Raw genomic sequence first — 25544 nt, 5'->3', positions numbered from 1 at the left:
ACTAGCTCGTTAATCAAAGATGGTCAAGGTTTCCTGGCCATAGGCAAGTGTTATCACTTGATAACGGGATCACATCATTAGGAGAATCATGTGATGGACTAGACCCAAACTAATAGACGTAGAATGTTGATCGTGTCATTTTGTTGCTACTGTTTTCTGCGTGTCAAGTATTTATTCCTATGACCATGAGATCATATAACTCACTGACACCGGAGGAATGCTTTGTGTGTATCAAACGTCGCAACGTAACTGGGTGACTATAAAGATGCTCTACAGGTATCTCCGAAGGTGTTAGTTGAGTTAGTATGGATCAAGACTGGGATTTGTCACTCCGTGTGAACGGAGAGGTATCTCGGGGCCCACTCGGTAATACAACATCACACACAAGCCTTGCAAGCAATGTAACTTAGTGTAAGTTGCGGGATCTTGTATTACGGAACGAGTAAAGAGACTTGCCAGTAAACGAGATTGAAATAGGTATACGGATACTGACGATCGAATCTCGGGCAAGTAACATACCGAAGGACAAAGGGAATGACATACGGGATTATATGAATCCTTGGCACTGAGGTTCAAACGATAAGATCTTCGTAGAATATGTAGGATCCAATATGGGCATCCAGGTCCCGCTATTGGATATTGACCGAGGAGTCTCTCGGGTCATGTCTACATAGTTCTCGAACCCGCAGGGTCTGCACACTTAAGGTTCGACGTTGTTTTATGCGTATTTGAGTTAAATGGTTGGTTACCGAATGTTGTTCGGAGTCCCGGATGAGATCACGGACGTCACGAGGGTTTCCGGAATGGTCCGGAAACGAAGATTGATATATAGGATGACCTCATTTGGTTACCGGAAGGTTTTCGTGCATTACCGGAAAAGTTTCGGGCTCATCGGTAGTGTACCGGGAGTGCCGGGAGGGGTGCCGGGGACCATCGGGAGGGGTGTCACGCCCCAAGGGGTCTCATGGGCTATGGGAAGAGATAAACCAGCCCCTAGTGGGCTGGAATAAGTTCCCACTAAGGCCCATAAGGTTTGAGAAGGAAAAAACACAAGGTGGAAAGAGTTTCCAAGTGGGAAGGTGGAATCCTACTCCAAGTAGGATTGGAGTAGGACTCCTCCACCTCCAATTTCGGCCAAACCTTTAGGTTTTGAGGCTGCCTCCTCCCCTCCCTCCCACCTATATATACGGAGGTTTTAGGGCTGATTTGGGACGACTTTCTCACGGTTGCCCGACCACATACCTCCATAGTTTTTCCTCTAGATCGCGTTTCTGCGGAGCTCGGGCGGAGCCCTGCTGAGACAAGATCATCACCAACCTCCGGAGCGCCGTCACGCTGCCGGAGAACTCTTCTACCTCTCCGTCTCTCTTGCTGGATCAAGAAGGCCGAGATCATCGTCGAGTTATACGTGTGCTGAACGCGGAGGTGCCGTCCCTTCGGTACTAGATCGTGGGACTGATCGCGGGATTGTTCGCGGGGCGGATCGAGGGACGTGAGGACGTTCCACTACATCAACCGCGTTCACTAACGCTTCTGCTGTACGATCTACAAGGGTACGTAGATCACTCATCCCCTCTCGTAGATGGACATCACCATGATAGGTCTTCGTGCGCGTAGGAAAATTTTTGTTTCCCTTGCGACGTTCCCCAACAGTGGCATCATGAGCTAGGTTCATGCGTAGATGTCTTCTCGAGTAGAACACAAAAGTTTTTGTGGGCGGTGATGTGCGTTTTGCTGCCCTCCTTAGTCTTTTCTTGATTCCGCGGTATTGTTGGATTGAAGCGGCTTGGACCGACATTACTCGTACGCTTACGAGAGACTGGTTTCATCGTGACGAGTAACCCCCTTTGCTCAAAGATGACTGGGAAGTGACTGTTTCTCCAACTTTAGTTGAATCGGATTTGACCGAGGAGGTCCTTGGATGAGGTTAAATAGCAACTCATATATCTCCGTTGTGGTGTTTGCGTAAGTAAGATGCGATCCTACTAGATACCCTCGGTCACCACGTAAAACATGCAACAACAAAATTAGAGGACGTCTAACTTGTTTTTGCAGGGTATGATTGTGATGTGATATGGCCAACGATGTGATGTGATATATTGGATGTATGAGATGATCATGTTGTAATAGAAATATCGACTTGCACGTCGATGGTACGGCAACCGGCAGGAGCCATAGGGTTGTCTTTATACTAACGTTTGTGCTTGCAGATGCGTTTACTATTTTGCTAGGATGTAGCTTTAGTAGTAATAGCATAAGTAGCACGACAACCCCGATGGAAACACGTTGATGGATGATCATGGTGTGGCGCCGGTGACAAGAAGATCGTGCCGGTGCTTTGGTGATGGAGATCAAGAAGCACGTGATGATGGCCATATCATGTCACTTATGAATTGCATGTGATGTTAATCCTTTTATGCACCTTATTTTGCTTAGAACGACGGTAGCATTATGAGGTGATCTCTCACTAAAATTTCAAGACGAAGTTGTGTTCTCCCCGACTGTGCACCGTTGCGACAGTTCTTCGTTTCGAGACACCACGTGATGATCGGGTGTGATAGACTCAACGTTCACATACAACGGGTGCAAAACAGTTGCACACGCAGAACACTCGGGTTAAGCTTGACGAGCCTAGCATGTGCAGACATGGCCTCGGAACACATGAGACCGAAAGGTCGAGCATGAATCGTATAGTTGATATGATTAGCATAGGGATGCTTACCACTGAAACTATTCTCGACTCACGTGATGATCGGACTTGAGATAGTGGATTTGGATCATGTACCACTCAAATGACTAGAGAGATGTACTTTTTGAGTGGGAGTTCTTAAGTAATATGATTAATTGAACTAATTATCATGAACATAGTCTAATGGTCTTTGCGAATTACGATGTAGCTTGCGCTATAGCTCTACTTTTTTTTATGTTCCTAGAGAAAATTTAGTTGAAAATTGATAGTAGCAAACTTTGCAGACTGAGTCTGTAAAACCGAGGATTGTCCTCGTTGCTGCGCAGAAGGCTTATGTCCTTAATGCACCACTCGGTGTGCTGCACCTCGAGCGTCATCTGTGGATGCTGTGAACATCCGACATACACGTTTCTGATGACTACACGATAGTTCAGTGCAAAGTACTTAATGGCTTAGAAGCAAGGCACCGAAAACGTTTTAAACGTCACGGAACATAAGTGATGTTCTAAAGAGATGAAATTGTGATTTCATGCTTGCGCCCTTGTTAAGAGGTACGAGACCTCCAACAAAATTCTTTGACCACAAAGTAAAGGAGAAAAGCTCAATCGTTGAGCGTGTGCTCAGATTGTCTGAGTACGACAATCACTTAAATCAAGTGGGAGCTAATCTTCCAGATGAGATAGTGATGGTTCTCCAAAAGTCACTGCCACCAAGCTTTGAGAGCTTCGTGATGAACTATAACATATCAAGGATAGATACAATGATCTTTGAGAGATTCGCGACGTTTGACACTGCGAAAGTAGAAATCAAGAAGGAGCATCAATAGTTGATGGTTTGAAAAACCACTAAGTTTCAAGAAAGGCGAGGGCTAGAAGGGATACTTCGTGAAACGGCAAAACAGTTGCTGCACTAATGAAAAGACCCAAGATTAAACCCAAACCTGAGACTAAGTGCTTCTGTAATAAGGGGAACAGTCACTGAGGCGGAGCAACTCTAGATACTTGGTAGATAAGAAGGCTGGCAAAAGTCGAGAGAAGTATATTTGATATACATAATGTTGATGTGTACTTTACTAGTACTCCTAGTAGCACGAGGGTATTGGATACTGGTTCGGTTGCTAAGTGATTAGTAACGCGAAATGAAAGTTGCGGCATAAACGGAGACTAGCTAAAGGCGAGGTGACGATACGTGTTGGAAGTGTTTCCAAGGTTGATATGATCAAACGTCACACGCCCCCTTTACCATCGGGATTGGTGTTGAACCTAAATAATTGTTATTTGGTGCTTGCGTTAAGCATGAACATGATTGGATCGTGTTTATTGCAATACGATTATTCATTCAAAAGGAATAATGGTTACTCTATTTGCTTGAATAATCACCTTCAATGGTTTATTGAATCTCGATTGTAGTGTTACACATTGGTGCCAAAAGATACGAGTTAAATGATGATAGTACCACTTACTTGTGGCACTGCCGCTTGAGTCATGTTAGTATAAATTGCATGAAGAGGCTCCATGCTGATGGATCTTTACTCACCTGATTTCGAATCACTAGTGACATGCAAATCATACCACATGAGCAAGGCCTTGTTTTCATTGAGATGAAACAAGATAGTAACTTGTTGGAAGTGATACATTTTGATGTATGCAGTCCAGTGAGTGTTGAGGCACGCAGTGGATATCATTATGTTCTTACTTCACTGACGACTTGAGTAGATACAGGAGTATTTACTTAATGAATCACAAGTCTGAAATATTGAAAAGTTCAATTCTGTTTCAGAGTGAAGTTCGTCGTAACAAGAGGATGAACTGTCTACGATATGATCATAGAAATGAATATCTGAGTTACGAGTTTTTGGTACACAGTTAAGACAATGTGGAAATTGTTTCACAGTTCATGCCACCTGGAACATCATGGTGTGATGATGTGTCTGAACGTCATAGCCACGCACTATTTAGTATGGTGCATGCTGGGATGTCTCTTATCGAATTACCACTATCGTTTATGGGTTATGCATTAGAGACAACCACATTCACTTTAAATGGGGCACCGCGTATTTCCGTTGAGATGACACAGTATAGACTGAGGTTTAGAGAAATCTAAACTGTCGTTTCTTGAAAGTTTGGGGCTTCGAAACTTATGTGAAAAAGTTTCAGTCTGATAAGCTCGAACCCAAAGCGGATAAATGCATCTTCACAGGATATCCAAAACAGTTGGGTACATCTCCTATCTCAGATCCGAAAGCAAAGTGTTTGTTTCTAGAAACGGATCCTTTCTCGAGAAAAGGTTTCTCTCGAAAGAATTGAGTGGGAGGGTAGTAGAACTTGATGAGGTTATTGAACCATCACTTCAACCAGTGTGTAGCAGGGCGTAGGAAGTTGTTCCTGTGGCGCCTACACCAATTGAAGTGGAAGCTGATGATGGTGATCATTAAGCTTCGAATCAAGTTACTACAAACCTCGTAGGTCGACAAGGTCGCGTACTGCTGCAGAGTAGTACGGTAACCATGTCTTGGAGGTCATGTTGTTGAGCAACAGTGAACCTACGAGTTATGGAGAAAGCGATGGTGGGCCCAGATTCCGACAAATGGCTGGAAGCCATAAAATCCGAGAGAGGATCCATGTGTGAAAACAAAGTGTAGACTTTGGTAGAACTACTTGATGGTCATGGGACTATTGGGTAAAATGGATCTTTAAAAGAAGACAGACGATGATGGTGATAAGTCACTATTAAGAAAAGCTCGACTTGTCGCAAAGATGTTTTCGACAAGATCAAACAGTTGACTATGATGAGTCTTTCTCACTCGTAGCGATGCTAAAGGTCTGTTAGAATTATGTTAGTAGTTGCTGCATTATTTATGAAATATTGCACGTAGGATGTCAAAACATTGTTTCCTCGACGGTTTCCTTGAGCAAACATTGTATGTGATACAACCAGAAGGTTTTGTCGATCCTAAAGATACTAGCAAGTATGCAAGCTCCAGTGATCCTTCAATGGACTGGTGCAAGCATCTCGGAGTTGGAATAAGCACTTTGATGAGATGATCAAAGATTTTGGGTGTGTACAAGGTTTATGAGAAACTTGTATTTCCAAAGAAGTGAGTGGGAGCACTATAGAATTTCTGATAGGTATATGTGGTTGACATATTGTGGATCAGAAGTAATGTAGAATTTCTGTAAAGCATACAAGGTTGTTTGAAAGAAGTTTTCAAAGGAGTACCTGGATTATGCTACTTGAAGGTTGAGCATCAAAGATCTATGGAGATAGATCGAAAGCGCTTAATAGAAGTTTCAACAAGATGCATGCCTTGACAAGTTTTTGAAAGAGTTCAAAATAGACCAGCAAAGAAGGAGTTCTTGGTTGCGTTGTGAGGTGTGAATTTGAGTAAGACTCAAAACCCGACCACGGCAGAATAAAGAGAATAGATGAAGGTCGTCTTCTATGCCTTAGCCGTAGAATCTAAAGTATGCCATGCTGTGTACCGCACCTGAAGTGTGCCTTGACTCAAAGTATGTTGAGAGGTACAGAGAGTGATCCATGTTTGAATCACTAGAAGCGGTCAAAATTTATCCTTAGTAACAAATGGACTAAGGAATTTTTCTCGATTATGGAGGTGGTTAAAGAGTTCGTCGTAAAGGGTAACGTCGATGCAAGCTTTGACACTAATCTGAATAACTATGAGTAGTGAAACGGATTCATATAGTAGAGTGGATATTTGGAGCATTTCCGAATAGCACGTAGTAGCAGCATCTATAAGATGACATAAAGATTTGTAAAGAACGCACGGATCTGAAAGTTTCAGAACCGTTGACTAAAACCTCTCTCACAAGCAAGACATGATCAGACCCCATAACTATATGGGTGTTGGATTCGTTGGAATCACATGGTGATGTGAACTAGATTATTGACTCTAGTGCAAGTGGGAGACTGTTGGAAATATGCCCTAGAGGCAATAATAAATTAGTTATTATTATATTTCTTAGTTCATGATAATCGTTTATTATCCATGCTATAATTGTATTGATTGGAAACACAATACTTGTGTGGATACATAGACAAAACACTGTCCCTAGTAAGCCTCTAGTTGACTAGCTCGTTAATCAAAGATGGTCAAGGTTTCCTGGCCATAGGCAAGTGTTGTCACTTGATAACGGGATCACATCATTAGGAGAATCATGTGATGGACTAGACCCAAACTAATAGACGTAGCATGTTGATCGTGTCATTTTGTTGCTACTGTTTTCTGCGTGTCAAGTATTTATTCCTATGACCATGAGATCATATAACTCACTGACACCGGAGGAATGCTTTGTGTGTATCAAACGTCGCAACGTAACTGGGTGACTATAAAGATGCTCTACAGGTATCTCCGAAGGTGTTAGTTGAGTTAGTATGGATCAAGACTGGGATTTGTCACTCCGTGTGAACGGAGAGGTATCTCGGGGCCCACTCGGTAATACAACATCACACACAAGCCTTGCAAGCAATGTAACTTAGTGTAAGTTGCGGGATCTTGTATTACGGAACGAGTAAAGAGACTTGCCAGTAAACGAGATTGAAATAGGTATACGGATACTGACGATCGAATCTCGGGCAAGTAACATACCGAAGGACAAAGGGAATGACATACGGGATTATATGAATCCTTGGCACTGAGGTTCAAACGATAAGATCTTCGTAGAATATGTAGGATCCAATATGGGCATCCAGGTCCCGCTATTGGATATTGACCGAGGAGTCTCTCGGGTCATGTCTACATAGTTCTCGAACCCGCAGGGTCTGCACACTTAAGGTTCGACGTTGTTTTATGCGTATTTGAGTTATATGGTTGGTTACCGAATGTTGTTCGGAGTCCCGGATGAGATCACGGACGTCAGGAGGGTTTCCGGAATGGTCCGGAAACGAAGATTGATATATAGGATGACCTCATTTGGTTACCGGAAGGTTTTCGTGCATTACCGGAAAAGTTTCGGGCTCATCGGTAGTGTACCGGGAGTGCCGGGAGGGGTGCCGGGGACCATCGGGAGGGGTGTCACGCCCCAAGGGGTCTCTGTTGGAAATATGCCCTAGAGGCAATAATAAATTAGTTATTATTATATTTCTTAGTTCATGATAATCGTTTATTATCCATGCTATAATTGTATTGATTGGAAACACAATACTTGTGTGGATACATAGACAAAACACTGTCCCTAGTAAGCCTCTAGTTGACTAGCTCGTTAATCAAAGATGGTCAAGGTTTCCTGGCCATAGGCAAGTGTTGTCACTTGATAACGGGATCACATCATTAGGAGAATCATGTGATGGACTAGACCCAAACTAATAGATGTAGCATGTTGATCGTGTCATTTTGTTGCTACTGTTTTCTGCGTGTCAAGTATTTATTCCTATGACCATGAGATCATATAACTCACTGACACCGGAGGAATGCTTTGTGTGTATCAAACGTCGCAACGTAACTGGGTGACTATAAAGATGCTCTACAGGTATCTCCGAAGGTGTTAGTTGAGTTAGTATGGATCAAGACTGGGATTTGTCACTCCGTGTGATGAAGAGGTATCTCGGGGCCCACTCGGTAATACAACATCACACACAAGCCTTGCAAGCAATGTGACTTAGTGTAAGTTACGGGATCTTGTATTACGGAACGAGTAAAGAGACTTGCCAGTAAACGAGATTGAAATAGGTATACGGATACTGACGATCGAATCTCGGGCAAGTAACATACCGAAGGACAAAGGGAATGACATACGGGATTATATGAATCCTTGGCACTGAGGTTCAAACGATAAGATCTTCGTAGAATATGTAGGATCCAATATGGGCATCCAGGTCCCGCTATTGGATATTGACCGAGGAGTCTCTCGGGTCATGTCTACATAGTTCTCGAACCCGCAGGGTCTGCACACTTAAGGTTCGACGTTGTTTTATGCGTATTTGAGTTATATGGTTGGTTACCGAATGTTGTTCGGAGTCCCGGATGAGATCACGGACGTCAGGAGGGTTTCCGGAATGGTCCGGAAACGAAGATTGATATATAGGATGACCTCATTTGGTTACCGGAAGGTTTTCGTGCATTACCGGAAAAGTTTCGGGCTCATCGGTAGTGTACCGGGAGTGCCGGGAGGGGTGCCGGGGACCATCGGGAGGGGTGTCACGCCCCAAGGGGTCTCTGTTGGAAATATGCCCTAGAGGCAATAATAAATTAGTTATTATTATATTTCTTAGTTCATGATAATCGTTTATTATCCATGCTATAATTGTATTGATTGGAAACACAATACTTGTGTGGATACATAGACAAAACACTGTCCCTAGTAAGCCTCTAGTTGACTAGCTCGTTAATCAAAGATGGTCAAGGTTTCCTGGCCATAGGCAAGTGTTGTCACTTGATAACGGGATCACATCATTAGGAGAATCATGTGATGGACTAGACCCAAACTAATAGATGTAGCATGTTGATCGTGTCATTTTGTTGCTACTGTTTTCTGCGTGTCAAGTATTTATTCCTATGACCATGAGATCATATAACTCACTGACACCGGAGGAATGCTTTGTGTGTATCAAACGTCGCAACGTAACTTGGTGACTATAAAGATGCTCTACAGGTATCTCCGAAGGTGTTAGTTGAGTTAGTATGGATCAAGACTGGGATTTGTCACTCCGTGTGATGAAGAGGTATCTCGGGGCCCACTCGGTAATACAACATCACACACAAGCCTTGCAAGCAATGTGACTTAGTGTAAGTTACGGGATCTTGTATTACGGAACGAGTAAAGAGACTTGCCAGTAAACGAGATTGAAATAGGTATACGGATACTGACGATCGAATCTCGGGCAAGTAACATACCGAAGGACAAAGGGAATGACATACGGGATTATATGAATCCTTGGCACTGAGGTTCAAACGATAAGATCTTCGTAGAATATGTAGGATCCAATATGGGCATCCAGGTCCCGCTATTGGATATTGACCGAGGAGTCTCTCGGGTCATGTCTACATAGTTCTCGAACCCGCAGGGTCTGCACACTTAAGGTTCGACGTTGTTTTATGCGTATTTGAGTTATATGGTTGGTTACCGAATGTTGTTCGGAGTCCCGGATGAGATCACGGACGTCACGAGGGTTTCCGTAATGGTCCGGAAACGAAGATTGATATATAGGATGACCTCATTTGGTTACCGGAAGGTTTTCGTGCATTACCGGAAAAGTTTCGGGCTTATCGGTAGTGTACCGGGAGTGCCGGGAGGGGTGCCGGGGACCATCGGGAGGGGTGTCACGCCCCAAGGGGTCTCATGGGCTATGGGAAGAGATAAACCAGCCCCTAGTGGGCTGGAATAAGTTCCCACTAAGGCCCATAAGGTTTGAGAAGGAAAAAAACACAAGGTGGAAAGAGTTTCCAAGTGGGAAGGTGGAATCCTACTCCAAGTAGGATTGGAGTAGGACTCCTCCACCTCCAATTTCGTCCAAACCTTTAGGTTTTGAGGCTGCCTCCTCCCCTCCCTCCCACCTATATATACGGAGGTTTTAGGGCTGATTTGTGACGACTTTCTCACGGCTGCCCGACCACATACCTCCATAGTTTTTCCTCTAGATCGCGTTTCTACGGAGCTCGGGCGGAGCCCTGCTGAGACAAGATCATCACCAACCTCCGGAGCGCCGTCACGCTGCCGGAGAACTCTTCTACCTCTCCGTCTCTCTTGCTGGATCAAGAAGGCCGAGATCATCGTCGAGCTGTACGTGTGCTGAACGCGGAGGTGCCCTCCGTTCGGTACTAGATCGTGGGACTGATCGCGGGATTGTTCGCGGGGCGGATCAAGGGACGTGAGGACGTTCCACTACATCAACCGCGTTCTCTAACGCTTCTGCTGTGCGATCTACAAGGGTACGTAGATCACTCATCCCCTCTCGTAGATGGACATCACCATGATAGGTCTTCGTGCGCGTAGGAAAATTTTTGTTTCCCATGCGACGTTCCCCAAGAGTGGCATCATGAGCTAGGTTCATGCGTAGATGTCTTCTCGAGTAGAACACAAAAGTTTTTGTGGGCGGTGATGTGCGTTTTGCTGCCCTCCTTAGTCTTTTCTTGATTCCGCGGTATTGTTGGATTGAAGCGGCTTGGACCGACATTACTCGTACGCTTACGAGAGACTGGTTTCATCGTTACGAGTAACCCCCTTTGCTCAAAGATGACTGGCAAGTGACTGTTTCTCCAACTTTAGTTGAATCGGATTTGACCGAGGAGGTCCTTGGATGAGGTTAAATAGCAACTCATATATCTCCGTTGTGGTGTTTGCGTAAGTAAGATGCGATCCTACTAGATACCCTCGGTCACCACGTAAAACATGCAACAACAAAATTAGAGGACGTCTAACTTGTTTTTGCAGGGTATGATTGTGATGTGATATGGCCAACGATGTGATGTGATATATTGGATGTATGAGATGATCATGTTGTAATAGAAATATCGACTTGCACGTCGATGGTACGGCAACCGGCAGGAGCCATAGGGTTGTCTTTATACTAACGTTTGTGCTTGCAGATGCGTTTACTATTTTGCTAGGATGTAGCTTTAGTAGTAATAGCATAAGTAGCACGACAACCCCGATGGAAACACGTTGATGGATGATCATGGTGTGGCGCCGGTGACAAGAAGATCGTGCCGGTGCTTTGGTGATGGAGATCAAGAAGCACGTGATGATGGCCATATCATGTCACTTATGAATTGCATGTGATGTTAATCCTTTTATGCACCTTATTTTGCTTAGAACGACGGTAGCATTATGAGGTGATCTCTCACTAAAATTTCAAGACGAAGTTGTGTTCTCCCCGACTGTGCACCGTTGCGACAGTTCTTCGTTTCGAGACACCACGTGATGATCGGGTGTGATAGACTCAACGTTCACATACAACGGGTGCAAAACAGTTGCACACGCAGAACACTCGGGTTAAGCTTGACGAGCCTAGCATGTGCAGACATGGCCTCGGAACACATGAGACCGAAAGGTCGAGCATGAATCGTATAGTTGATATGATTAGCATAGGGATGCTTACCACTGAAACTATTCTCGACTCACGTGATGATCGGACTTGAGATAGTGGATTTGGATCATGTACCACTCAAATGACTAGAGAGATGTACTTTTTGAGTGGGAGTTCTTAAGTAATATGATTAATTGAACTAATTATCATGAACATAGTCTAATGGTCTTTGCGAATTACGATGTAGCTTGCGCTATAGCTCTACTGTTTTTTTATGTTCCTAGAGAAAATTTAGTTGAAAATTGATAGTAGCAAACTTTGCAGACTGAGTCTGTAAAACCGAGGATTGTCCTCGTTGCTGCGCAGAAGGCTTATGTCCTTAATGCACCACTCGGTGTGCTGCACCTCGAGCGTCGTCTGTGGATGCTGTGAACATCCGACATACACGTTTCTGATGACTACACGATAGTTCAGTGCAAAGTACTTAATGGCTTAGAAGCAAGGCACCGAAAACGTTTTAAACGTCACGGAACATAAGTGATGTTCTAAAGAGATGAAATTGTGATTTCATGCTTGCGCCCTTGTTAAGAGGTACGAGACCTCCAACAAAATTCTTTGACCACAAAGTAAAGGAGAAAAGCTCAATCGTTGAGCGTGTGCTCAGATTGTCTGAGTACGACAATCACTTAAATCAAGTGGGAGCTAATCTTCCAGATGAGATAGTGATGGTTCTCCAAAAGTCACTGCCACCAAGCTTTGAGAGCTTCGTGATGAACTATAACATATCAAGGATAGATACAATGATCTTTGAGAGATTCGCGACGTTTGACACTGCGAAAGTAGAAATCAAGAAGGAGCATCAATAGTTGATGGTTTGAAAAACCACTAAGTTTCAAGAAAGGCGAGGGCTAGAAGGGATACTTCGTGAAACGGCAAAACAGTTGCTGCACTAATGAAAAGACCCAAGATTAAACCCAAACCCGAGACTAAGTGCTTCTGTAATAAGGGGAACAGTCACTGAGGCGGAGCAACTCTAGATACTTGGTAGATAAGAAGGCTGGCAAAAGTCGAGAGAAGTATATTTGATATACATAATGTTGATGTGTACTTTACTAGTACTCCTAGTAGCACGAGGGTATTGGATACTGGTTCGGTTGCTAAGTGATTAGTAACGCGAAATGAAAGCTGCGGCATAAACGGAGACTAGCTAAAGGCGAGGTGACGATACGTGTTGGAAGTGTTTCCAAGGTTGATATGATCAAACGTCACACGCCCCCTTTACCATCGGGATTGGTGTTGAACCTAAATAATTGTTATTTGGTGCTTGCGTTAAGCATGAACATGATTGGATCGTGTTTATTGCAATACGATTATTCATTCAAAAGGAATAATGGTTACTCTATTTGCTTGAATAATCACCTTCAATGGTTTATTGAATTTCGATTGTAGTGTTACACATTGGTGCCAAAAGATACGAGTTAAATGATGATAGTACCACTTACTTGTGGCACTGCCGCTTGAGTCATGTTAGTATAAATTGCATGAAGAGGCTCCATGCTGATGGATCTTTACTCACCTGATTTCGAATCACTAGTGACATGCAAATCATACCACATGAGCAAGGCCTTGTTTTCATTGAGATGAAACAAGATAGTAACTTGTTGGAAGTGATACATTTTGATGTATGCAGTCCAGTGAGTGTTGAGGCACGCAGTGGATATCATTATGTTCTTACTTCACTGACGACTTGAGTAGATACAGGAGTATTTACTTAATGAATCACAAGTCTGAAATATTGAAAAGTTCAATTCTGTTTCAGAGTGAAGTTCGTCGTAACAAGAGGATGAACTGTCTACGATATGATCATAGAAATGAATATCTGAGTTACGAGTTTTTGGTACACAGTTAAGACAATGTGGAAATTGTTTCACAGTTCATGCCACCTGGAACATCATGGTGTGATGATGTGTCTGAACGTCATAGCCACGCACTATTTAGTATGGTGCATGCTGGGATGTCTCTTATCGAATTACCACTATCGTTTATGGGTTATGCATTAGAGACAACCACATTCACTTTAAATGGGGCACCGCGTATTTCCGTTGAGATGACACAGTATAGACTGAGGTTTAGAGAAATCTAAACTGTCGTTTCTTGAAAGTTTGGGGCTTCGAAACTTATGTGAAAAAGTTTCAGTCTGATAAGCTCGAACCCAAAGCGGATAAATGCATCTTCACAGGATATCCAAAACAGTTGGGTACATCTCCTATCTCAGATCCGAAAGCAAAGTGTTTGTTTCTAGAAACGGATCCTTTCTCGAGAAAAGGTTTCTCTCGAAAGAATTGAGTGGGAGGGTAGTAGAACTTGATGAGGTTATTGAACCATCACTTCAACCAGTGTGTAGCAGGGCGTAGGAAGTTGTTCCTGTGGCGCCTACACCAATTGAAGTGGAAGCTGATGATGGTGATCATTAAGCTTCGAATCAAGTTACTACAAACCTCGTAGGTCGACAAGGTCGCGTACTGCTGCAGAGTAGTACGGTAACCCTGCCTTGGAGGTCATGTTGTTGAGCAACAGTGAACCTACGAGTTATGGAGAAAGCGATGGTGGGCCCAGATTCCGACAAATGGCTGGAAGCCATAAAATACGAGAGAGGATCCATGTGTGAAAACAAAGTGTAGACTTTGGTAGAACTACTTGATGGTCATGGGACTATTGGGTAAAATGGATCTTTAAAAGAAGACAGACGATGATGGTGATAAGTCACTATTAAGAAAAGCTTGACTTGTCGCAAAGATGTTTTCGACAAGATCAAACAGTTGACTATGATGAGTCTTTCTCACTCATAGCGATGCTAAAGGTCTGTTAGAATTATGTTAGTAGTTGCTGCATTATTTATGAAATATTGCACGTAGGATGTCAAAACATTGTTTCCTCGACGGTTTCCTTGAGCAAACATTGTATGTGATACAACCAGAAGGTTTTGTCGATCCTAAAGATACTAGCAAGTATGCAAGCTCCAGTGATCCTTCAATGGACTGGTGCAAGCATCTCGGAGTTGGAATAAGCACTTTGATGAGATGATCAAAGATTTTGGGTGTGTACAAGGTTTATGAGAAACTTGTATTTCCAAAGAAGTGAGTGGGAGCACTATAGAATTTCTGATAGGTATATGTGGTTGACATATTGTGGATCAGAAGTAATGTAGAATTTCTGTAAAGCATACAAGGTTGTTTGAAAGAATTTTCAAAGGAGTACCTGCATTATGCTACTTGAAGGTTGAGCATCAAAGATCTATGGAGATAGATCGAAAGCGCTTAATAGAAGTTTCAACAAGATGCATGCCTTGACAAGTTTTTGAAAGAGTTCAAAATAGACCAGCAAAGAAGGAGTTCTTGGTTGCGTTGTGAGGTGTGAATTTGAGTAAGACTCAAAACCCGACCACGGCAGAATAAAGAGAATAGATGAAGGTCGTATTCTATGCCTTAGCCGTAGAATCTAAAGTATGCCATGCTGTGTACCGCACCTGAAGTGTGCCTTGACTCAAAGTATGTTGAGAGGTACACAGAGTGATCCATGTTTGAATCACTAGCAGCGGTCAAAATTTATCCTTAGTAACAAATGGACTAAGGAATTTTTCTCGATTATGGAGGTGGTTAAAGAGTTCGTCGTAAAGGGTAACGTCGATTCAAGCTTTGACACTAATCTGAATAACTATGAGTAGTGAAACGGATTCATATAGTAGAGTGGATATTTGGAGCATTTCCGAATAGCACGTAGTAGCAGCATCTATAAGATGACATAAAGATTTGTAAAGAACGCACGGATCTGAAAGTTTCAGAACCGTTGACTAAAACCTCTCTCACAAGCAAGACATGATCAGACCCCATAACTATATGGGTGTTGGATTCGTTGGAATCACATGGTGATGTGAACTAGATTATTGACTCTAGTGCAAGTGGGAGACTGTTGGAAATATGCCCTAGAGGCAATAATAAATTAGTTATTATTATATTTCTTAGTTCATGATAATCGTTTATTATCCATGCTATAATTGTATTGATTGGAAACACAATACTTGTGTGGATACATAGACAAAACACTGTCCCTAGTAAGCCTCTAGTTGACTAGCTCGTTAATCAAAGATGGTCAAGGTTTCCTGGCCATAGGCAAGTGTTGTCACTTGATAACGGGATCACATCATTAGGAGAATCATGTGATGGACTAGACCCAAACTAATAGACGTAGCATGTTGATCGTGTCATTTTGTTGCTACTGTTTTCTGCGTGTCAAGTATTTATTCCTATGACCATGAGATCATATAACTCACTGACACCGGAGGAATGCTTTGTGTGTATCAAACGTCGCAACGTAACTGGGTGACTATAAAGATGCTCTACAGGTATCTCCGAAGGTGTTAGTTGAGTTAGTATGGATCAAGACTGGGATTTGTCACTCCGTGTGACGGAGAGGTATCTCGGGGCCCACTCGGTAATACAACATCACACACAAGCCTTGCAAGCAATGTGACTTAGTGTAAGTTACGGGATCTTGTATTACGGAACGAGTAAAGAGACTTGCCAGTAAACGAGATTGAAATAGGTATACGGATACTAACGATCGAATCTCGGGCAAGTAACATACCGAAGGACAAAGGGAATGACATACGGGATTATATGAATCCTTGGCACTGAGGTTCAAACGATAAGATCTTCGTAGAATATGTAGGATCCAATATGGGCATCCAGGTCCCGCTATTGGATATTGACCGAGGAGTCTCTCGGGTCATGTCTACATAGTTCTCGAACCCGCAGGGTCTGCACACTTAAGGTTCGACGTTGTTTTATGCGTATTTGAGTTATATGGTTGGTTACCGAATGTTGTTCGGAGTCCCGGATGAGATCACGGACGTCACGAGGGTTTCCGGAATGGTCCGGAAACGAAGATTGATATATAGGATGACCTCATTTGGTTACCGGAAGGTTTTCGTGCATTACCGGAAAAGTTTCGGGCTTATCGGTAGTGTACCGGGAGTGCCGGGAGGGGTGCCGGGGACCATCGGGAGAGGTGTCACGCCCCAAGGGGTCTCATGGGCTATGGGAAGAGATAAACCAGCCCCTAGTGGGCTGGAATAAGTTCCCACTAAGGCCCATAAGGTTTGAGAAGGAAAAAAACACAAGGTGGAGAGAGTTTCCAAGTGGGAAGGTGGAATCCTACTCCAAGTAGGATTGGAGTAGGACTCCTCCACCTCTAATTTCGGCCAAACCTTTAGGTTTTGAGGCTGCCTCCTCCCCTCCCTCCCACCTATATATACGGAGGTTTTAGGGCTGATTTGTGACGACTTTCTCACGGCTGCCCGACCACATACCTCCATAGTTTTTCCTCTAGATCGCGTTTCTGCGGAGCTCGGGCGGAGCCCTGCTGAGACAAGATCATCACCAACCTCCGGAGCGCCGTCACGCTGCCGGAGAACTCTTCTACCTCTCCGTCTCTCTTGCTGGATCAAGAAGGCCGAGATCATCGTCGAGCTGTACGTGTGCTGAACGCGGAGGTGCCGTCCGTTCGGTACTAGATCGTGGGACTGATCGCGGGATTGTTCGCGGGGCGGATCGAGGGACGTGAGGACGTTCCACTACATCAACCGCGTTCTCTAACGCTTCTGCTGTGCGATCTACAAGGGTACGTAGATCACTCATCCCCTCTCGTAGATGGACATCACCATGATAGGTCTTCGTGCGCGTAGGAAAAATTTTGTTTCCCATGCGACGTTCCCCAACAGTCTCATGGGCTATGGGAAGAGATAAACCAGCCCCTAGTGGGCTGGAATAAGTTCCCACTAAGGCCCATAAGGTTTGAGAAGGAAAAAACACAAGGTGGAAAGAGTTTCCAAGTGGGAAGGTGGAATCCTACTCCAAGTAGGATTGGAGTAGGACTCCTCCACCTCCAATTTCGGCCAAACCTTTAGGTTTTGAGGCTGCCTCCTCCCCTCCCTCCCACCTATATATACGGAGGTTTTAGGGCTGATTTGGGACGACTTTCTCACGGTTGCCCGACCACATACCTCCATAGTTTTTCCTCTAGATCGCGTTTCTGCGGAGCTCGGGCGGAGCCCTGCTGAGACAAGATCATCACCAACCTCCGGAGCGCCGTCACGCTGCCGGAGAACTCTTCTACCTCTCCGTCTCTCTTGCTGGATCAAGAAGGCCGAGATCATCGTCGAGTTGTACGTGTGTTGAACGTGGAGGTGCCGTCCGTTCGGTACTAGATCGTGGGACTGATCGCGGGATTGTTTGCGGGGCGGATCGAGGGACGTGAGGACGTTCCACTACATCAACCGCGTTCACTAACGCTTATGCTGTACGATCTACAAGGGTACGTAGATCACTCATCCCCTCTCGTAGATGGACATCACCATGATAGGTCTTCGTGCGCGTAGGAAAATTTTTGTTTCCCTTGCGACGTTCCCCAACACCACTGACCCTCGACCCTCGACCCCCGACGCCCGACGCCACTGACCCTCGACTCCCGACGCCACTGACCCTCGACCCCCGACCCCCGACGCCCTTGACCCTCGACCCCCGACCCCCGGCACCATTGACCCCCAACCCTCGACCCCCGACACCTCTTCGGCCTCTTGTTGACCAAAGAGACCCCAACCCCCGACGCCAGTGATCCTCGACCCCCAACAACACTAACCCCCGACCATCGACACAACTAACCCCCGACCGCCGACGCCACCGACACCCGACACCACCGACCATCGACGCCACTAAGCCGACGGGGTCATAATTTTTTAAATTATGAGTTAGGTCCCATATTTTCCGATTATGTTAATTATAAAAACATCATATTTGTGTTGATCGAGTGAACTTCAATGTGAAGTTGTTCGACGACCTCCACGTGCGTTGGACGAGCTCCGCCCTTGCGTTTGTTGGTGAGCACAAATGACTTCTCCTCCTACCCCCTTAATTTGCTCTGTCCCGGTCTTCGTGCCGATGAAACTTGCTAGTTATAGGTTTCTTCAATCATGAGTATGCGTGACCAGTATGCGTCTCCCGTTCAAAAGGGCGACATCTATAAATATGCATTTCTTTGCATATTTATACCCGCCATCCTTTCGAATTGTCCAACATTATCCATGGACAGCCCGAGTATGTGTAGATTGGGTTTGTTTTCCCGTATGTTGTGCTCCTGATCCGATGCGGAATTTTGTTAGTGCGTCCCCTGTTGTTCTCCGGGTACACATCCTCTCTGCTTATTGCCGAGACGTGTATCAGGAGAACAGCGGGGAGGTGTTACCGAAATTCTGCGTCGCATCTGGAGCAGAGCATGGGAAAACGAACCCAGTCTACACATACTAGGGTGGGATTAGAACCTATCTTTACCTATTAGCGTGTAGGTTGCATGGACGTAATAAAACTGACAAACTTGATTAGCGTATGAATATAGATGATGAATTATATATTTATTTCTTGTGCCCCCATAGGTAGCTAGGCAACATGAGTGATCGTGCTTGGATGTACACTGGTCACCCTAGTCAGAAAGACATGATCCATGAATGGTTAACAAAAACCAGGGGGTTTGTGAGAGCCGCATTTGCAAATGGCCAGCATAAAACATGGTGCCCCTGTCCCAACTGCGACAACTAGAAAAAGCAGACAGAGTTTGAAATGGGTAAACACCTGCAGAAGTGGGGTTTTACGCCTAATTATACGGTGTGGACTTTTCATGGTGAGTCTGACCAACGTGGAAGAGCTGAGGTGATTCGTCGTCGCACCGACGAGCATGGTACTGGGATTGAAGACATGGTGCAAGACTTTGATGATGCTCGTGATTCGGACGATGAGATGGAGGAATCTGCAAAGGCCTTCTATGAAATGCTGGAGTCTTCAAAACGTCCTCTCCACGAGCAGACTGAGCTTTGTCAAGTGGATGCCATCGCGCAAGTAATGGCTCTGAAGGCTCAATTCAACCTAGGCAAAGAATGCTACGACGCGATGATGACGATATTTGGACGCTTTCTACCCAAAGGCCATGTACTGCCTGCAAACCTGTACCAGTCAGAGAAAATCCTCCGTGTACTTAAGATGCCCTATGAGAAGATACATGCCTGTGAGAATGGATGTGCCTTATTTAGGCTTGAGTATGCGGCCTTGAACTATTGCTCCATTTGCAATTCTTCCAGGTATATTGTGGTAGACAACGGCATGGGTGAGAAGAATCAGACCAAAATCCCCATTAGTGTTCTTCGATATCTGCCAATCGTACCAAGACTTCAACGTCTTTTCATGGTCGAAGAGACGGCCAGACAGATGACATGGCACAAATTGGGCAAAAGAACTGAACTAGATGCGGATGGGAACAAGATACTGGTACACACTTCAGATGCACTAGTGGGGACGGGGCCTTTAGCCCCGGCCCGTAAGGGGCTTTAGTCCCGGTTCACCAACCGGGACTAAAGGGGCGGGACTAAAGGCCTAACCTTTCGTCCCGGCCCTCTTACAAGCCGGGACTAAAGGTGCTCCACGTGGGCGCCTCGTAGCGCCCCAGGGGCAGGCTCTTTAGTCCCGGTTCGTTACACGGACCGGGACTAAAGATTTTCCGATTTTGCTGTTTTCGGGGGTTTTTTTTGAATGAAATTATTTTTGGGTTTTAGGGTTTTAGGGTTTAGGTGTTCGGGAGATTAATGTGATGCCTCGCTTGGTGTTCGGGAATTAGTTTTCATATAATTTAAATAGAAATAATTATGAATATATATATAAGATTAACTTATCTTACAAGCGAGCATATATATACAATTATATGGAGATCTGAATTATCGGGACTAGAGCCCGTCTATTCGATTACATGGACGAACATCAGTAATGGCCCTTAGCTACACTAAATCGTCCTTTGAGCTCTATAGCTTCCGTCCTCAAAAATCCCGCAAGCTCCTCTGCAACAGCAATCGCGCGTTGCTCTGGTAGGACATTCGTCCTCATGGCCGTGTGCTATATAAGAAGAAGAGATGAATATGAATATCAATCATGATAACAAAGAATGATGGGTAAAAATAGAGGTGTGAATGTTCATTGCTTCCGTCGAATATGTGATCCTTGAGCTCAGAGGCAAACGTGCGAATGGTCTCGCAAACATAGTATCTGCATAGATGCGTTCCCCATGGCTGTTGGTCGCACTTTATGAGAATAGAATATATATAATCAAAATAATAATCTAACATCATAAATGTATTGAAAATTAATAGAAGTATATCATACTACTACTTACCTGAGCCGCTCTAAAGGTCAGCTTCTCAGGAAAGTTACCGGGAGTCACGCACTTGAACCGCTTCCAAATCCAGCCCGACAAGGATAATGATTTGCTAAGTTTTTCATTAATTGATATATGAGAAAATCATCGAAAGAGACCGATAGAGCGCAAGAATGATTAAAATTACCCTTGGAGCATGTCCTGCAGGCTTTGGAACTGTTCCAAGGGTCTCGATAATGGGTCGAAGGCATCAACTCTTCCCTTATCAATTTGAATGTCCAACAAAATCCAATGGAAGCTGCACATGTATATATATATATATATATGTCAGTAACTTATCAATTAAACTTATAAGTGAATGGACACAACAGAGTAAAGACCCTCACCTGAAGTTGTATGGAAACAGTATGTGGTCACAGAAATTTTGATCTATTAGAAACCTTAGAAGGTTTTCCTCCATCTCCTTGGGTTTATCAGTTAGCGTCGCTATATGTATTTTATCTGGGTCAATAAACCCAATATTTAGGATGCTCTTACTTTTACAATCCAGAATCTTCATTCTGCATAATAGAGTACAAGTTATATATAGACAATGAATTGAAATAACTAAACAAGTTATATGTAGACAACGAATTGGAAAACTTACAGACAATAGCAACTCATAAGCGATTTCTCGAGGGCGTCGCCATTGTACATCTCGAAGAGTTCATCAAAGTCGATATGGATTTCTTCAAAGCGGCCGTAGTACTCCCGTGGGACACTCAGCACGGTCATCGTTCTCCCATTCTTTGATTCACTTAAGTACCATTTATGCAAGTAACGCATATTTGTTGGGAGATCATCTTTGCTGACCAAAGGCTATCCCATGACAAACTGTGGCTTAGGAGCTACCACAGCCTTGGGTATCCTGTCGTCTTGGGAAGCCAGCAAATCTTCAACCGAGATACCACATTCAGCCGCCAACTCCTTTGCTCTTTCAAAAGCTTGCCCCTGCACCGGAGGTGGAACATTCTCGGTTAACACCTTGAGGGGTGGGATCGACTGTTTGGCCTGTTGTCCAAGCTGAGGAACGTCTGATTTTTTCTTGCTTGTAGTTGAACTTGATTTGCTCCCACTTGCACTTGCACGTGAGCTGCTCTTTTTCACTTCCTTCTGCAATGTGCGTGTATAGTCATCAGGCTTATAGTGTAAGTCATACTGTGATGGAAGGGTTATGAAGTCTTTTGCCCATGCTATTTGCTTCTCGGTGTATTCCGGGCGGGGCTCGGGTTCCTTCTTTTTCATCTGTGCATCATGCTGTTCCTTTGCTATCCTGGCATTTTCCCGACTTTAGCAAAGCCAGCTGGAATCTCACGGCCATGCCAGCGTGCATGAGGGCCAGAAGGTAAAGCTTGTCCGACGGCCACCTTCATGGATATGTTCTTGAATTTCTGATGGAGTTCACATGATGTTGACTCCTTGATTCCATCCACGGGGTAGCCGGGACCGCCCTCTATCATTCTTCGTGCATCGTCGGGCGGGACCTCAGATTCAGCCACGCTGCTTTTCCGCTTAGATGGGGCGCCGGTAATATCAAGTGCAGGATCTTCCTGGCGCGGTACTCCTCTAAGCTCATCAATCTGCTACTGTTGCTCGTTAATCCTGGCAAGCAACTGGTTGAACTTGTCATTCTCCTCATCCTGCTGCCGCTTCTTTGCTCTCCCTCGGCTTCTGTAAGTGTCTTGGTCTCTAGCAAACCCAAGCCACCACTGGTAAGAAGGACCGAAGCCTCGCGTTCGTCCTCCATGTTCGTCATTGCCGAGGACCAGTGTGAGCAAATCTTTATCTCTATCTGCAGTGAGCTTACTTTTTCCCTCCTTAATTTCTTTCACTATCCTTTTCCAATTCTCCCTGGGTATCCTAAGACCATCATTGCAGATGAGGTCCCCTGTTTTTTCGTCGTACGACCCACCATGCGCAAGGAACCAATTTCTTGCTCTCAATTCCCACTCATCACGGAGTAGTTCGGGTACGATGCCTTTATCTATCAGATCTTGCTCTTTCTTATCCCACTTTGGGATGGCAGTCTCATAGCACCCTGGCCCCAGCTTGTGGTGATATTTCTTCTTGTCGGCATTTATCTTGTTCTTTTCTGATAATGCCTGGGCATCTTCTGACTCCTTGTACTCTTGAAATGCCTTCCAGTGATTCGCCTGCTTGGCTAGATACCCCTCGAATACTGGCACTTTCTTTGTCTTGAGATAGTTTTTCCATAGCTTCTTCTTCCAGCTACGGAACAGTTCGGCCATCTTCTTGAGAGTCCACTGCTTGACTTTGGCCCTCAGTTTGTCTGCGGCGTCTTCATTCTCACATTCTGGCAGGCTGAAATGTGACATGAGATCATTCCAAAGATTATCTTTGTACCTTTCGGCGACATAGTCACTATCGGCTGCCCCTTTGCGCTTGTTCCACTCCACATAGTCCATTCTATTAATTTTCTTGCTAAAAATAAACTATTAACACTTAAGCATATACAATAGCAAAATTAAACTATTAACACTTAAGCATATACAATAGCCAAATTAAGCAATAATCTAAGAAACACTATTAACACTTAAGCATATACACTATACAATAGCAAAATTAAATGACAAAAAAAATATTTCTTCTTCTTGTAACCCTAAACTAATTTTTCCTCTTCTTCTATTTCTCCTCTTCTTCTACTTCTTCTTCTACTTCTACTTCTCCTCTTCTTGTAGTACTTCTCCTCTTCTCTTCTTCTAGTTCTCCTCTCCTCCTCTTCTAATTTTTTCTCTTCTTCTACTTCTCCTCTTCTTCTATTTTTCCTCTTCTTCTCCTCTCCTCCTCTTCTTATTCTCCTTTTTCTTCTTTTCTTCTCCTCGTCTTCTTATTTTCATTTTTTCTAATCTTATTTTCTTATTTTTGTTCATATTTCTTCTTCTTGTAACCCTAACCTAATTCTAAATATTACTAACCCTAATAATCTAGCACAAACCTAAGAACAATAGGAATTAAATGACAAAAAAATCTTTTTATTTTTCTACTTTTCTTCTCCTTTTTCTTCTTTTCTTCTCCTTTTTCTTCCTTTCTTCTCCTTTTTCTTCCTTTCTTCTCCTTTTTCTTCTTTTCTTCTCCTTTTTTTTCTTTTCTTCTCATTTTTCTTCTTTTCTTCTCGTTTTTCTTCTTTTCTTCTCCTTCCCTTTTTCTTCTTTTCTTCTCCTCCTCTTCTTATTCTCTTCTTCTACTTCTCCTCTTCTTCTATTTTTCCTCTTCTTCTCCTCTCCTCCTCTTCTTATCTTCTCCTTTTCTTCTCCTTCTTCTTCTTTTCTTCTCCTTTTTCTTCTTTTCTTATACTGGCTGGAGTGTTGGGGAGGAGGGGGCGGGGGCTTACCGGCCGGAGGTGTCGACGGCTCGCGGCGAGGAGGACGGCGGCGCGCGGCGAGGAGGGCGGCGCGCGGCGAGGACGACGGTGACGGCGAGGAGGACGGCAGGCGGCGGCGAGCAGGACGTCGGGCAGCCTGACGGCGTCGTCGAGTTCGTCGTTGTGTCGCGCCGCGCAGGAGAACGAGAGGAAGAAGAGAAATGGACGATTTGGGTTGGAATTTTTGAAGTCCCGCTTATATAGGTGGATCTTTAGTCCCGGTGCGTGGCTCGAACCGGGACTAAAGACCCCCTTGAGTCCCGGGTGGAGCCACGGCCCGGGACTAGAGGCCCTCGTTTCCCGCCTCCTCGCCTGCCGAAAAGGGGTCTTTAGTCCCGGGGCGTGGCTCCAACCGGGACGAAAGGGGGTCTGTAGTCCCGGAGCGTGGCTCCGCCCGGGACTAAAGCCCCTCCTTGGTTGCACGATAAGTTTAGTCCCACCTCGCCCAGCGAGGGGGACTAACACTTGTTTATAAGCCCCGTCGCAGCTTCTCCATGAAGCTCCTGTCTAAAGGAGGCTTACGGGCCTAAACTCACTGAAAATTGAAACTATATTCGAAATTGTAGAAAAAATTCAATCTAAATTCAAATGAGAATTTAGATTGAATTTTCTCTATGATTTCGAATATAGCTTCAATTTTTTTCTGTTTTCATAATTAATAATTTTGACTATCCAAACTATTATCTATTTTGTTATTTTCAATTAAAAACTATGTTTATTAAAAATTCTTTTTGCATATTTGAGAATTTGACAAAACTATGATTTCGAATATAGTTTCAATTTTTTTCTATTTCCATAATTAATAATTTTGACTATCCAAACTATTATCTATTTTGTTATTTTCAATTAAAAACTATGTTTATTAAAAAAATGCATATTTAAGAATTTGACAAAACTATGATAATGAAAAATGTTCGAAATTGAATAAATAATGCAAAACTATTTTTTATTTTCATAATTAATAATTTTGACTATCCGAACTATTATATATTTTGTTATTTTCAATTAAAAACTATGATTATTAAAAATTCTTTTTGCATATTTGAGAATTTGACAAAACTATGATAATGAAAAGTGTTTGAAATTGAATAAATAATGCAAAACTATTTTCTATTTTCATAATTAAGAATTTTGACTATCCAAACTATTATCTATTTTGTTATTTTCAATTAAAAACTATGTTTATTAAAAATTCTTTTTGCA

The sequence above is a fragment of the Hordeum vulgare genome, chromosome 1H (genome assembly GCF_904849725.1).
Source record: "Hordeum vulgare subsp. vulgare chromosome 1H, MorexV3_pseudomolecules_assembly, whole genome shotgun sequence".
NCBI lineage: Eukaryota > Viridiplantae > Streptophyta > Magnoliopsida > Poales > Poaceae > Hordeum > Hordeum vulgare.
Note: the sequence above shows the minus strand (reverse complement) of the source record.